Below are 16,329 nucleotides of genomic sequence, written 5' to 3' on the forward strand. Positions count from 1 at the left end.
CCAGCATGATCCTGTTAAACAGCTTTCTGGCTTGGATTTTATGGTAGGAGTAATCTCCCCAGGCCCAACCAACTTCCTTTGCCTGACCTTGGAAATGCTGCCTCCACCTCTGCGGGGTGATCTCATAGGCCTTCGTAATGACCCGGCGAACTTCCACCAGGTCCCCTCGCTGACCCTGATCCAGTGAGCGGAGGGCAGTCTTAGCCTTGCCATCCAGGTGCTTGGCAAGCAGGGCGGCCGTCTCTATCTCAGTGGTAGTGTAGTTTTCGAATAGGGCTTCCACTTCTTCCAGCCATGCCTCGGGCACATCCTCAGTCCACTTCGGGATAAGAGCGTTAATGCTTGCAATAGGACTGTGCGACACCGTAGGAGTGGGGCTGGGAGCTGGCTGCATGGCTAGGGCTTCGGCGTTCACCTGTCGTGCCTTCTCCATCTCGAGATCCTTCTCCTTGAGGGCTAGTTCATGCTTTCTCTCTTCTTCCCTTGACTTCCTCTCTTCTTCTCTGGTGGCTTTCTCTTGCAGGAGCAGATCGTCTATCTGCCCCTTCACCCACTGGGTGAGTTCCTGCCCAGCGCAACCGGAGTTCGTGCCCAGAGCCATGAGTGTCTGGAGCCTCTCCAGCTCCATGGATATATGTGGTTGGGCAGCAGAAGACATTTCTCTAGGCTGCAGTGGAGGCTTGGACAAAGTTGAAAATAATGGCCAGGAAGGTTACTGAATGGAATGGGAGTGCTTACTGTGTAAAGTGGCACTCACTTGGAAATGTGTTCTGCGACGTGGTTGAGAAAAAGTCTGAAAAGACTGGGTGCTCTGTGGCACTTGAGAAGTGTCCCGTAAGTTGGTGGCACTTCGGGAATAGCACCTTCTAATCAGGTGAGACAATCAAATGGAGTGTGTGACATACGTCACACTTAAGGGCGTTCCTCACTTGGGAGACGCTGGAACGCGCAACCTGTAGGTCCAATACAGGTGCACGGCACTTATGGAGGCATTCCTTGGTTGAGTGATCCGAAATGGTGGATACTCTAATGAATGGGCGTTCCATAGGATGGACACGCAGGTATATAGCTACCTGTACGTCCTGTACAGGTGCACGGCACTTCAGGAGGCGTTCCTTTTGGACAGCACTTAGGGCTGGTATTGCGGCACTTTCGGGAGGCGTTCCCTTGTTGAGTGTTCCGAAGGATCACTGACCCTTGTACATGGACACACTAATTAATTGGGCGTTCCGTAAAGACAGACACGCAGGTAGAATGGCCACCTGTACGGCTGTGCAGGTGCAATGGCACTTATGGAGGCGTTCCTTGGACAGCACTAGTAGTGCTGGAATAGCGGCACTTCAGGAGGCATTCCTTTTGGGAGCACTGGTAGCGTGCTGGTGTGTCCCGTCGGACGACACTAAATGCAGTATACTCAAATATACTGAAGAGAAATGGCACTGCTCGTGGCAGAGTGTAATGGTGGAGGAGAGAAAGTAAAAGGTGGGAGTACTGCAGCAACCAGTCGATGGACAGTGTCAAGAATTAGTGGCACTGTAAAATGGTAAGACCTGACGTGCACTGGTGGTGGCTAGTCTTAGACTGGTAACGACTTCCTTGATGGAAGTAATGAAGGTTGCGGTGGCACACTGTGCGGTTTGTGCTTGCGGTATACGCAAGTCTTTTGTGATAAAAATGGAAAAGACCACTCGGGCAACGACAGGTAATGGTAATTTGAAAATGCTCAGTCCTTTGCTGAAGTACTCGGTAAATGAAATAAATGCTTGCAAAACTGCAATGGACACAGGCGCGTACGTATCACGCTCAGTGTAAATAAAAGACACAAGAGACTAAAATAATGTTAATTCTGCATGCGTATAAGTAATGGACGTAGTACTCTTGGCTTCGTGAATAATAGGTTCTCTCTCTCTCTCTCTCTCTCTCTCTCTCTCTGAGGGTGAAATGATATATGATGAACTCCCTTGTATGTAATTGAACTAATACTTTTAGTTTTAATATGACGCACTTGCGTTAAATTATTTACTTACGTTAACGTTTAATGAAAGAATTGCTTTGGAATACGTTTTATGAAAATGATAACATGCTAGCGGGGAACGAGTCTTACGTTACTGGTAGCGGCTTGCGCTTATATGAAATGATTTGCGTTTTCATATGAAATCTACGACGATGCGTTTTGCGTTAACAATTCTTGTGATTTACTCTTTGAAAATTTACGTTAACTTTACATAAGGATACTAGGTCCAAGTGACAAGTGAAATGACGGTCAGGATTTGAAGATGAAAATGTTAGCAAACATTTGTAAATGGAAAAGGTTAGGTTCAGTACGAAATGAAATGGAACTTTACCCTAACCCTCCCTATTTATCAGGATCTAAACCCTGACTCCAACCCTCCCTATTTATCAGGTCCTATATCCTGACTCCAACCCTTCATATTTATCAGATCCTAAACCTTGACTCCTACCCTCCATTTTTATCAGGTCCTAAACCCTGACCCTAACCCTCCCTATTTATCAGGTCCTAAACCCTGACTCCAACCCTCCCTATTTATCAGGTCCTAAAACACTGACTTCAACCCTTCATATTTATACGGCTAGAACCAGCACTTTGGTTTGGATGTGACATTTAAAAAATGTCTGACTTCAGTTTTATACTAAAAATGCCACGAAATAAGTTCGTATAACATCAGCTAAGTTTTAAGCCGCTTTTTGTTTATAATCATTATTATGGCGTCATTGCTATTTTTATTTTCACTGAGTTCGATAACATGTTCATGTTTATACTATAATGTAGCGAGTTTACTTAGTTATGAGATTTGTTTTACGTTTGTTACTTATCATATATATATATATATATATATATATATATATATATATATATATATATATATATTATATATTATAGCTTTGTATTTTTGCTTGGGCAGCGTTACTAATAATCCATATGTAATCAATGGTTTTGCTTTCCTTATCACAGCCCATTGTCAAAACTGGTTTTCACCGGATTTCTGACGGAGGCACAGATGACAACACAGCTTATTTAGAGTGTTTTTTATCTCTCTCTCTCTCTCTCTCTCTCTCTCTCTCTCTCTCTCTCTCTCACATACGCAATCGTTGTTTGTGTGATATCATCGTTATCTTTGAAGGTTCCCGAATAAGCTCCAGAAATTCATTGTCAGGCACAAACCTGTCACTGTCAAGGAAGATTCCCTGATCTACGTAGTGGTACATTCAAATGTCAACTGTACACACACACACACACACACACACACACACACACACACACATATATATATATATATATATATATATATATATATATATATATATATATATTTATATATATAATATATATATAATATATATATATATATATATATATATATTTACTAATATGGTACCCATTAAGAGGTGTATTAAACAAGACAAAAAAAAAAATCTTCAATATCTACTCCTCATTTTGTAATAATTTCCACATACTTGCTCTCTTCATTTGCAATATATATATATATATATATATATATATATATATATATATATATATATAATTTATATTTCTATATCTTTGTCGCTCCAAATATGTTTGTTTGTTTGTATGGTGCTTTTACGTTGCATCTCTCACTCCTCAATGGAATGGCCGAGAATCGAACCCGCGTCACCGAGTGGGACGCCAACACCATACCAACCACGCCACTGAGCGCTTAGTCCAAATATGAGACAGAGATTAAGAAAATCCATCACACACAAGTGAAATTTTCATTTTGAACGGTAATTAAAGTCATAGCACGTTCAAATAATTGACTGAAATTATGATTTATGGAATTTGAGTTGCAGCGGTAGGGGTTTTAGGTTGTTTTTTCTGTCGTAAAGGGAACTTATTATATTATTATTATTATTATTATTATATTATTATTATTATTACTTATTATTTATTACCCACTTGGAAAGGCTTAAATATCCTTAGCCTCTATTTTGTTGGTGACATATTATTCTTATTTTATTTGAATTGGGGACTTATTATTATTATATATTATTAATATTATTATATTATTATTATTATATTATATTATTATTATCATATTATTATTATTATTATTATTATTATTATTATTATTAGGTTATTATTATTATTATTATTATTCAATTGAAGAATGCACCATCATGTTAGGATTTTTTAAACGAGAGGCTATAAACTATTAGTGAATGCGAAATACACCCATTTGGCCCGCCCCCCCCCCCCCCCCCCCCCCCCCCCCTCTCTCTCTCTCTCTCTCTCTCTCTCTCTCTCTCTCTCTCTCTCTCTCAGCAAATTTCAGGTCGTGCTTTGCAGTACCCACAGTAGTGCCTGTGCTTTGCTTGCAGCACCAACTGAATGTTGGTAAACCTTTGCCAGTGCTTTCCCATGGTCAGGAAATGGGCATCGGGTCTTTGTATTGGCTGTGAAAGAGAAGTTCTCGTTTAGCAGTGAAAGAGAAAGTCTTGTTTTTTGTTTAGCAATGACAGAGAAAGTCTAGTCTTTCATTTAGCAGTGAAAGTGAAAGTCTGATCTTTCGTTTAGCAGTGACAGAGAAAGTCTAGTCTTTCGTTTAGCAGTGAAAGAGAAAGCCTAGTCTTTCGTTTAGCAGTGACAGAGAAAGTCTAGTCTTTCTTATAGCAGTGAAAGAGAAAGTCTAGTCTTTCGTTTAACAGTGTCAGAGAAAGTCTAGTCTTTCGTTTAGCAGTGAAAGAGAAAGTCTAGTCTTTCGTTTAGCAGTGAAAGAGAAAGTCTGGTTTTTTGTTTAGCAGTGACAGAGAAAGTCTAGTCTTTCATTTAGCAGTGAAAGAGAAAGTCTGATCTTTCGTTTAGCAGTGACAGAGAAAGTCTAGTCTTTCATTTAGAAGTGAAAGTCTGGTCTTTCGTTTAGCAGTGACAGAGAAAGTCTGGTCTTTCGTTTAGCCAAAGTGAAAGAGAATCTGGATCTTTCGTTTAGCAAGTGACAGAGAAAGGTCTAGGTCTTTCGATTAGCAGTGAAAGATGAAAGTCTGATCTTCGTTTAGCATGACAGAGAAAGTCTCGTCTCGTTTAGCAAGTGAGTTTTTTTTTTTTTAGTAAAGGAAACTAGTCTTTCGTTTAGCAGTGACAGAGAAAGTCTAGTCTTTCTTATAGCAGTGAAAGAGAAAGTCTAGTCTTTCGTTTAACAGTGTCAGAGAAAGTCTAGTCTTTCGTTTAGCAGTGAAAGAGAAAGTCTAGTCTTTCGTTTAGCAGTGAAAGAGAAAGTCTGGTTTTTTGTTTAGCAGTGACAGAGAAAGTCTAGTCTTTCATTTAGCAGTGAAAGAGAAAGTCTGATCTTTCGTTTAGCAGTGACAGAGAAAGTCTAGTCTTTCATTTAGCAGTGAAAGAGAAAGTCTAGTCTTTCGTTTAGCAGTGAAAGAGAAACTCTGGTCTTTCGTTTAGCAGTGAAAGAGAAAGTCTAGTCTTTCGTTTAGCAGTGACAGAGAAAGTCTAGTCTTTCGTTTAGCAGTGAAAGAGAAAGTCTAGTCTTTCGTTTAGCAGTGTCAGAGAAAGTCTAGTCTTTCGTTTAGCAGTGAAAGAGAAAGTCTAGTCTTTCGTTTAGCAGTGAAAGAGAAAGTCTGATCTTTCGTTTAGCAGTGAAAGAGAAAGTCTAGTCTTTCGTTTAGCAGTGAAAGAAAAAGTCTGGTCTTTCGTTTAGCAGTGACAGAGAAAGTCTGGTCTTTCGTTTAGCAGTGAAAGAGAAAGTCTAGTCTTTCGTTTAGCAGTGACAGAGAAAGTCTGGTCTTTCGTTTAGCAGTGAAAGAGAAAGTCTAGTCTTTCGTTTAGCAGTGAAAGAGAAAGTCATGGTCTGTCTAGTCTTTAGTAGCATGACAGAGAAAGTCTGGTCTTTCGTTTAGCGTGAAAGAGTCTGTCTTTCGTTTACAGTGAGAGAAAGTATGTCTTTCGTTTAGCATGAAAAAGAGTCTGGGTCTTTCGTTTAGCAGTGAAAGAGAAAGTCTAGTCTTTCGTTTAGCAGTGACAGAGAAAGTCCGATCTTTCGTTTATCAGTGAAAGAGAAAGTAGTCTTTCGCTTTAGCAGTGACAGAGAAAGTCTGGTCGTTTAGCAGTAAAGAGTCTGGTCTTTCGTTTAACAGTGAAAGAGAAAGTCTGGTCTTTCGTTTAGCAGTGACAGAGAAAGTCTGGTCTTTCATTTAACAGTAAAAGAGAAAGTCTGATCTTTCGTTTAGCAGTGACAGAGAAAGTCTGGTCTTTCGTTTAGCAGTGAAAGAGAAAGTCTGGTCTTTCGTTCAGCAGTGAAAGAGAGTCTGGTCTTTCGTTTAGCAGTGAAAGAGAAAGTCTGGTCTTTCATTTAGCAGTGAAAGAGAAAGTCTGTTTATTCGATGAACTGTGAAAAAATCAAGTCTTTCATTTATTAGTGAAAGAAAAAGGCGAGTCTTTCGATTAGCAGTGCAAGAAAATCGTGAGGTTCAGACGAAAAAAAAAACAAAAAAACTTTGAGCCATATCTGTAATTCTTTTAAAGAGGTTTGTTGCTAAATTTGAACTTGACGATTTACATCAGAGCGCAATGAGCCTATTGCTTTTTTTTTTTTTTTAGGTATAAAGATTATGACGATATACAGTGACCATAAAGTCCCATTACCATTCTGAGTAATAAATACTTGTAATGGTGCTGGAACTTTATGGATACCCTCTATTATATTTATTTATTAGGAAAAAAAATGTAAAAGAAAATAGATAATATGCATGTTAAAAGTACAGAACAATTATTTCTAATAAAACATGGCGTATTTGGTTTAATTTTCGTTGGTGAAACAACGCTTTATTTGACCGTGGATTTTCACACGCTCCTGGAGTGAGCTGGAGGTCGGATCACGCCTTGTTTTTATTAGGAACTAATGGTCATTTTATGGAAAGTTAGTGATAACTTTATTAGAAGTGTAACTGTATTATTAGAAAATAGTGGCCCTTTTCTTAAAAGTTAGAGGTTGTTTTATTAGAAGTTTATCGATTCGATGACAAGTTAATGGCCATTTTATTAAAAAGCTAGAGATCATATTATTGTGAATGTAATTGTTTTATGAAGATTCTAAGGGTAATTTTTTTTAGGAATGTAATGAAAATACTACTACCAATGTTCCACAAAAGTCTTGCTCAGACATGGCTCTAGGGACAGTATACTGATCAATACTCATTACTGTGTTTACCAAGTTGCAGATAAACAGCCCAGGCACCTGTTGTATCCGTCAAAGAAAATAAGGATTTCACAGCTCAAACGAGCAAATACATGTATAGCTGATATTGAAGGCTGGATCCAAATACCTCTCCCTCCTCTCTTGGGTTAATGCTTGCATACTCGAAGAGCTTTATCCTTGACGAGACAGCTGGGATATATTAGATTGATCTTTAACCTGATATTAAGAAATTTACCGTAATTGCCTCGATGGTAAGACGGTACAACTTATAATTTATACAGGAAAAGCAAAGGGACTCTTAAAGAGATAGACCACTTGCTTGTGCATGATTCTTCAAGGCATTGCCTAGCGGGCGTTGTGTGGGGTCTTACTTCTGACAGAAGATGTGAGAGACATCATTATTCACGTAATGCTCGAAGGTCATGGACGTTACAACTCAAATTTATACAGGAAAAGCAAAGGACTCTAAGAGCATGGGATCACTTGCTTGTGCAGAGTCTTCAAGGGCAGGCGGTAGAGGGCGTTGTGTGGGGTGTTAATTCTGGTAGATGTGTGAGACATCATTATTCACCTTCTGCATGAATATTAAGAATTAATAGACAATGAGCGCCTCAGTGGCGTGATTGGTATGGTCTTGGCCTACCACCTCGGTGGCCGCGAGTTCAATTCTCGGGCATTCCATTGAGGAGTCAGCGATGTGTATTTCTGGTGATAGAAGTGCACTCTCGACGTGGTTCGGAAGTCACGGAAAGCCGTTGGTCCCATTGCTGATAACCACTAGTTCCATGCAAAAGTAAAAACACCATACAATCAATCAATCAAATAGACAGGCAAAAGATAAGTGTTCCTAAAGTGATATTCAAAGGGAAATCGTTATAATTTGAATAATAATAAAGAAAAAAATATGCGAAAGAAGCATGGGGGAAAATGGGACAGGATAAGTATGTTTTGCTTCAATATGTGTAATCTTTTTGTCAGAAGGTTTGTAGGTTTTTTTTTTTCTGAAAATTAAGGATGATTAGAAGTGAAACTGTTTGACTGGAAGGTGATTGTAATTACTTTACTAGAAGTTAGTGGTCAGAAGTCAGTGATCATTGATTTTAGAGTAACTACTTATTAGAATATAATAGTTTTATTAGCAGTTTGCAGCCAATTGTTCCAGTTTTGTCAACTTTCCATCACAAATATAAAGGTATTTTATTAACCGAATTCTGCGGGTATTTCAGCTGTTACATGTAACCAATTCGTATGAAGATTGTCATTTTTCCTGCTTGGCTATATGGTAACTGTTACCATATAGCCAAGCTTAGAGAATGAATAGACTTTGCAAACTAAAAACCCAGGAATCGCAACATAAAACAACGTATAACTGCTGGTTGTGGATGAGTAACCAGTAAGTCAGTGACCCTTGTTGCAACATCTTGCTGACGGCTTATCTTGCAATCGTATTTTTTGTAGGAGATAACGTTATCGCGTCTGTAGAGGAATGGCAGCGCTTGTGATTTGGTGATGTCGTAATAAGGACCCTCAAGTCTAAGCGTCACATGCTTGCTACTCCGTTCTATTTATTTACTTATTTATTTGTTTGCTTGATTGTTGCATTCGATTTCTTTATGAAAAGCTGATTTGTTCATGTATGGCGGAAACAGAGTTTGACGTTTATTCGTTCAATGCAGGACTTTGGAATAACTGATCTATTTTCCTTGAGCGTTGTAGATTACTGTTTGAGTATGATCAAATGCCGTTGCATTTCTTTATAGCTGGAGCTTACCAGGGATTCTAGATAAACTTTGATACGTGGCAGGATCTTTTTAAGTTATTTTGGGTTCGGTACTTCCTGAATAAAAAAAAGTGAAAATAAAATTATTCTTAAAATATCGATGGTGTTTTACAGATTTTTGAGGTAAACTTTAATAAGTGGTAGAAATTTATAAGTTATTTTGGGATTGGTACTTGATGAAGTGGAAATGTCGGTGGAACCAATGATATTCTTAGAATGTCATCTCTGAAAACATCCATTCTTCTGAATTTTTAGTTTTCTGCTAAAGAAAACTATTGTTTCGACTTTGTCCGTCTGTCCCCTCTCAGATCTTAAAAACTACTGAGGCTAGAGGGTGGCAAATTAATATGTTGATCATCCACCCTACAATCATCAAACGTACAAAATTGCAGCCCTCTAGCCTCAGTAGTTTTAATTTTATTTACGATTAAATTTAGCCATAATCGTACTTCTGGCAGCGCTGTAAGTACTACCAACAACATCGGCCACCACCGACCGTGGCTGAGTTTCATTGGCCGCCACTAATGTTTAATGGGCTGTATTTTTCCAATACACTTGGTTGTGTATCCCTGTATCCATTTACATGTTTGTATGTTTTTCTTAATTTGTTAGTTATTGTTTTGTACTTTTTTTGCCACGTTTTTCTCTTTACACACTTTAATAATAATAATAATAATAATAATAATAATAATAATAATAATTTATGTTCTGTTAAAAATGATGACTGCATCATGCGAGTTGATTTTGTATCGAGTCTTCTCAATTGTCCTTATAATCCTTTTCTCCTCTACATTAATATATGTCAATAACTGGTCGATGTTCATCCTTCGGTAAAGAAAAATATATATTACCAGCGTTTACACAAAAGCTGTGTTCTCTGTAAATAATAAATAATAATAATAATAATAATAATAATAATAATAATAATAATAATAATAATAATAATAATAATAATAATAATAGTGGAAAAAAGAACCCTAAAAGATTACTGTGTATAACTTGTTTACTCTTAAGTATTTACATAGTATTTTACTTAAAACTCAAGTTACTTTCAGGCCCTAAATGTGGCCCTTTCTCGAGGGATGTGATGATGGTCAGACTGGGTCAAGACCTTTCACATCTCTTGAGAAAGGGCCACAGTTATGGCCTGAAAGTATACGAGTTTTAAGTAAAATACTATGCCAATACTTACAATTAAACACGTTATACTCAGTAAGCTTGTGGGTTTCTTTATCCATCCTCAGCAGAAAACAGAAAGAAGTTTTTGTTTGGTTTAATAATAATAATAATTGATGTTTACATCATTTCAAGGTATCATTGTACTGTACAGATTTGGTTCAAAAAATGTACCCAAGGACTTAAATATGTTTTAAGCAAAAGTAAAAAACTTTTAATTGAGACACTCAATTTGATCACTGATACCATTGCATCACATACACCTTCAGTTATCAAGAGCACTTTCGCTTAAGAGTGAGGATATTTGAGCTTAAATATAGAGCGCGGAAATAAAAAAAGTGAACATAGAGTGCAGGGCCTAAAAATGTTACTGAATGTAAATATGATGTGAGTGACGTTGAAAAGTTAGTGTGAGTGCATTTTCAGAGTGAAGGATGTGTAAGTGTAAATACATACAATGAAGAACATAAAAACAAGTACGTGTGTAGTCAATACAGAATACAGACAAAGAGTTGTTGGGCTAACTGCGGAGTGAAAAATAGTGTAAGAGTAAATAAATACAGAGTAAAGAACAGAAAAAGTCAGAGTGAGTAACCACGGAGTCTGTGAAAGGCACACGAAGATAACATTGTGGAATGAAGATATGTGACTGATAGAGGAACTGAAAATAAAAGAAATATGTTGTCAGAGCTTTTTGATACGTGGATTGTCTTCAAGAGAAGGAAACCATAACGACGTAATAGTAAATTAAAGTCAAATATTGACAGTATGAAGAAAAAGGAAGAGAGTTTGTTATTTCTCGACTTATCATAGTGACGGAGTGACGTTGGTTGATCTAAATACGTGCTTAGTCATCTGCATTTAACGAGTTGATGCATTTTAATGCTTACCGGTGCTTACCGCGTCGCATTAAACTGAGAAACGACATTTTTTATTAGAACGTCAGTCTGTCTTGTTGGCCCGATAGCGAATTCCCGAGATGTATACTAGTATTGCTCCAACGCCCCCTTTTTTTTCCCCCTAGATTAGGTTAGATAGGTTACTTCAAGTATGTGACTCCTTGGTAATTTGGGTGTGGGAAACATAATGAGATTATTCTCAAAAAGATTCTATGGTTAGCTTTTAAGATATGGCGTCCTGCTTTTTTCAGGGAAGGCCCTGGGGTTACAGCTCTATGGGATAGAACCGTCAGTGCACCTCACGTAGCGCACTGTAGGCATTGCTAAATGATTGTTAGCAGCGTTACCATCGCACCGCCATCTTGAATTGACAAGGCCTGTGCGATCGCTCTTGACACAGCGATGAGTCATCACCAGACGCCTGTACCTGGCCACAAGCACCATTCCCAGTTCTGTATTTTTGGTGTTATTTATTACTTTTCATGCAGAGTATCTAATTGTTATGTTAGATAATTAAATTTCACAGTCTTTAACAACATCATAATCCTCTAAGCCTGGTAAATTTAATTAAATATGCTGCATAATGGTGGAAAGTCAGTGCGCAAATTATTATAAAATACATTATCAGTCATTGCTGATGACATTAAATGAAAACTCAGTAGTTGCAACTTTCATATTTTGTAAACTGTTCAACCATTTATTTTTAATTTGTATTGTTGTGGTTACTTTTTCTGAGGCTATCTAATTTGCATAAATTACACAATTTAGAAGCAGATTCTCTCTCCTTAGATATGCATACAAGCTTACATCAAAGGCATTAAATCCATCAAGTCTATGAAGGCAAAACGTCAGCCTTGCCCTACAAATTTTCAATGAATATGTTATAGAAGCACTTTTGACAAGGGGAAAAGAACAGTTTCCCAAATTCTGAAGATGTAGTTAATTATATTAAATTCATTCATCTCTGGTGGACCATAATGAATGTAAAGCATCCACATAAAGGTACTAGGCTTCACAATAAATATGCTACTCCACTAACGTATATTGTAAATGACGAGAAGTATATTTTCCTACAGAGATTCCATTTCTGGTTAGATCTCTGGGAATAGCATTACTAAAACTGGCGGAAAGCTGAGTAGGGAAACATTCACTGCCTTAAAACACACAACTAGTGCAATTATAGAAATAACAAAATACTGTGTAGAAAAATTGAAAATTAAATGTCTTACCTCGAAAATTTCAAACCGATCAACTTGAAAATAGATTTGATAAATATCGTCGACTTGCTGGGTGCAATTACAACATTTCTTTACGACAAGTGTTCGAGAGTGAAAAAAAAATTGAGGTTACTGTCTGTTCTAAGAAGCTTTTAATAATAAAGACATCGAACTGAAGATCTTCGAAGAAACAAACTGGGAGTGCATGAATAATGAGTCCGGAAATAACGATTCCTTTGATATTGATGTCAGTCGAGATGATGTTGATAAATGTATGGATCTTTTGGCGGTTATAACACCTTGCTGGCTAATGTGTGTATGCTGTTGTGAAAAAATAGAAGTGTAGCTCCTGTAAAGACTTACTTACTTACTTGCCAAGAAACAAAAGATAGCTTACCAGACAATAACAGTGACACTCAGGGTATAAGCAGAGGGAGGCTTCTTATCCGCATGAATTTGTAGTAAACGTAATTCTGTTTAACTATATAACCATTAATAAACTGTCACAGTGTCCTGATTTTATCAAATCAATGTATCATAGGAATTTGGCCACGGTCATTTCGCTCACTGTGCTTTCTGATAATGATGCCTTCTTACCTCTAAATGATTGTGATGCTGGACACAGCATTGAAAATATTTAAAAATGCTGATATTTGCTTCCTCCAATGTCCTACTAAACAATTATTGTAAGAAAAGTAATGAAAACATTCAAAATTGCAAAAATTTGACAAAAAAAGAGAAAGCTGGATACAATGAAGAAATAAGATTCAGAGGAACAATTGCTGTAAATTGTAGTGAATATTTATTTTGTATATAGCACTTATACCGTTTCCTAAAGAGGGAGGCATTTTTTGTGACCATAAGTATAAAAATGCATTATATACTCATTTCTGTGAATAAACTTTTTTTTATTACTGTTTTTGCACTGATTTCCCTTCATATTTAATCATAGTAACCAGGTCCAGAGGATACTGATGATGCAAAAGACTGTAAAACATAATTAACTCAGACAAAAATTATACATTCTGCAAATAACTGATAAATGCCACCAAAAATACAAAGTTGTGAATGGAAGCGCAGGGCCAGACTCGGATGTCTGGTGATGACTCATGCTCGGGTCTCTCAGGCCTTCTCAATTCAAGATGGCGGTGCCCATCGGCCCCTGGCTGTGTCCACTTGCAGTCTGTTACTCGAAATCCGTTCCTGGTCCCTTTCCTCAGTCATGCTGTCCAGCATCTCTAACTGTGGGATCCTTGTTCTTCACCTCCATTTTCTGGATCCCTTGGTCTAGCTGTCCAACCTCTCCAACTCCCTCTTTTCGCTGCCTTCGGCGCTTAATGGCTGAAGGTGGCGCAGTGCTTGCTTGGCTCGACAACGTAAATTTCGTAAACTTAACATACATTTTAATTTCAGTGCTTGCTCGTTTTGTAAATTATTTAATGTTTTGATCTATCGTTTGAGAGAGAGAGAGAGAGAGGAGAGAGAGAGAGAGAGAGAGAGAAGTTTCGCAAAACATTTGCCTTAAAAATACACTTCTTTTTATGGAACGATTTGGCAATGTAGGTTGAACGGTACAGCTTTTTCTTTTTATTGTGTTGTTTTGATATTCGATAATAATTTGTTTGTGGACTGACTGGCAGTCTTGATTTTATCTCTCTCTCTGTATATATACATATATATATATATATATATATATATATATATATATATATATATATATATATATATATATATATACAGAGAGAGAGAGAGAGAGAGAGAGCGAGAGAGAGAGAGAGAGAGTCAGTGAAAGCGTGGTAACTCATAAAAACACACGCTCGTCTTTTTGTTAATAAACATATTAAAGGAAATATTACACTGGAAGCCATCACAACAGCCTAATCATTTCTTGTGTATATATAATATATAATATATATATGTATATATATATATATATATTTATATATATATATATATATATATATATAATATATGTATATATACATATATATATATATATATATATATATATATATATATATATATATATATATGATATATATATATATAATTATATATATATATATATAGTATTTATATATATATATATTTATCATATATATATATATATATATATATATATATATATATATGTATTTATATAATATATATACATGCATATATATAGTATGTCTATAAATAAGTGGAATAAAAACGTGAGCTATTATATTTCGGGTCCATTTCACTGAATGCGCGCGCTCTCTCTCTCTCTCTCTCTCTCTCTCTCATGCACGCACATTTTAAAGGGGAGCTGTAGACTCGCTGTTCCTTCCTCAATGATTTTTCCAGACTAGGCGACTGGCGGACGTTTGTTTCTTTGGCCGTTTCTTTGGATTTGAAACGGCTCAGACTGAAGTTCTCTGAACTTATTTCACCTTTGATGTGTTTCCTGCTACTATTTAAGAACCTACTTATTAGATAAGGGTAAATGTAAATATATGTTGTTCTATTATATCCATAAATAGTAGCAGTTGTTTCTATGCAATATATGAAATCTTCCGTAGGGGGTTAGTACTGTCAGTGCACCTCGTGCAATGCACTGTAGGCTCTTTGCAGAGTCTTTCGACCCCAAGTTGCAATCCCTTTCGTTCATTTTACCGTACCCCCTTTCATATTCTCTTTCTTCCTTCTTACTTTCCACCTTCTCCTAACGATTGATTCATAGTGCAACTGCGAGGTTTGCCTCCTGTTACACCTTTCAAACTTTTTGCTGTCAATTTCCATCTCAGCGCTGAATGACCTCATAGGTCACAGCGCTTGGCCTTTGGCCTAAATTCTATATTCAATTCAGTATAGCAAGTCAAGACAAAGGGGGGGGGGGGGGGGCGTTCAGCGATTAAGGCCGTGAAAAGGCTGAGTTGGAGCGGTTGGACAGCGGAATAAAAGGCATCCAGAAAATAAGGATGGAGTCCAAGGATCTAATGAGTGAGTGACCTGGGAGAAAACCCTCAGTTTCAATAATAAAATAAATGTTAGAAAGGTTGGACAGCAAGATATTAGAAAGGATGCAGGAATGAAGGTGAAGTCAGAGGCTGGAAGGTGGTTTCAGCTGGAGGGCCGAAAGAACACTGCAAGCACCATTTAGTCATGTTGCATAAATAAGTGATGTATTGATATACTTAGCAACAAAGACCTCTTCACTTTCTGTCTTAATATCCTTGGCTACGTTTTTCACAGGAAGCCTTGAAATCCGAAAGGAAATGAAAGGAAAAATTCTTATTTCCAGACGGGATTTGAACTTCGGTTTTCTAATCTGTCCGGATTAGTTTCTGTTACTGGAACCGTCGTTTTTTGGTGTAGCGGATTAGCGCCGACTTCGTTCTTATAACCAGTGTGGGCTCCAATCGCAGGTGGTAAGAGAAATTCTTCATTCATGCCTTCAAGGATTTCATGGCTTCCGAAAATAGAGAAGTCAAGCGGTCATTGTGGCCGTGGACTGCATATGTATATGTTCTGGTTAGTTTTCTGTAAAAAAAACTATTGAGATGACCGTTTGTCTGTCTGTCCGTCTGCAGTTTTTCTGTCTGCCCTCAGATCTCAAAAAACTACTGAGGCTAGAGGGCTGCAAATTGTTACGTTGACCATCCACCCTCCAATCATCAAACATTCCGAATTTCAGCCCTCTAGCTTCAGTAGTATTTATTTTATTTAAGGTTAAAGTCAGCCATGATCGTGCGTCTGTGACCGTAACAAGACAGGCCACCACGGCTGGCTGAGAATTTCATAGATCGTGGTTAAGAGTTTCATACAGCATTATACGCTGTACAGAAAACTCGATTGCGCAATTAAATCACAGTATTTAGAAGGCTATTATATGAAATGGTATGTTGCAACGAATCCTAATTCTTTTAGGCGAAAACTACCTTTGCCATAAAAGAAAATGTGCGTATTGAAGAAATTGTGGTGAAATTTTTTCCAAATAATGGAATTGGGCAACTTTAGAAGAGAACATCAAATAGAAAAAGTAAGTAATTCCTGTTAACATAACACACCAGTGGCCCACAACTCAAGTTTTGCTCTAGAAAGAAATGGGT

This window comes from Macrobrachium nipponense, chromosome 15 (genome assembly GCF_015104395.2).
Source record: "Macrobrachium nipponense isolate FS-2020 chromosome 15, ASM1510439v2, whole genome shotgun sequence".
Taxonomy (NCBI): Eukaryota; Metazoa; Arthropoda; class Malacostraca; order Decapoda; family Palaemonidae; genus Macrobrachium; species Macrobrachium nipponense.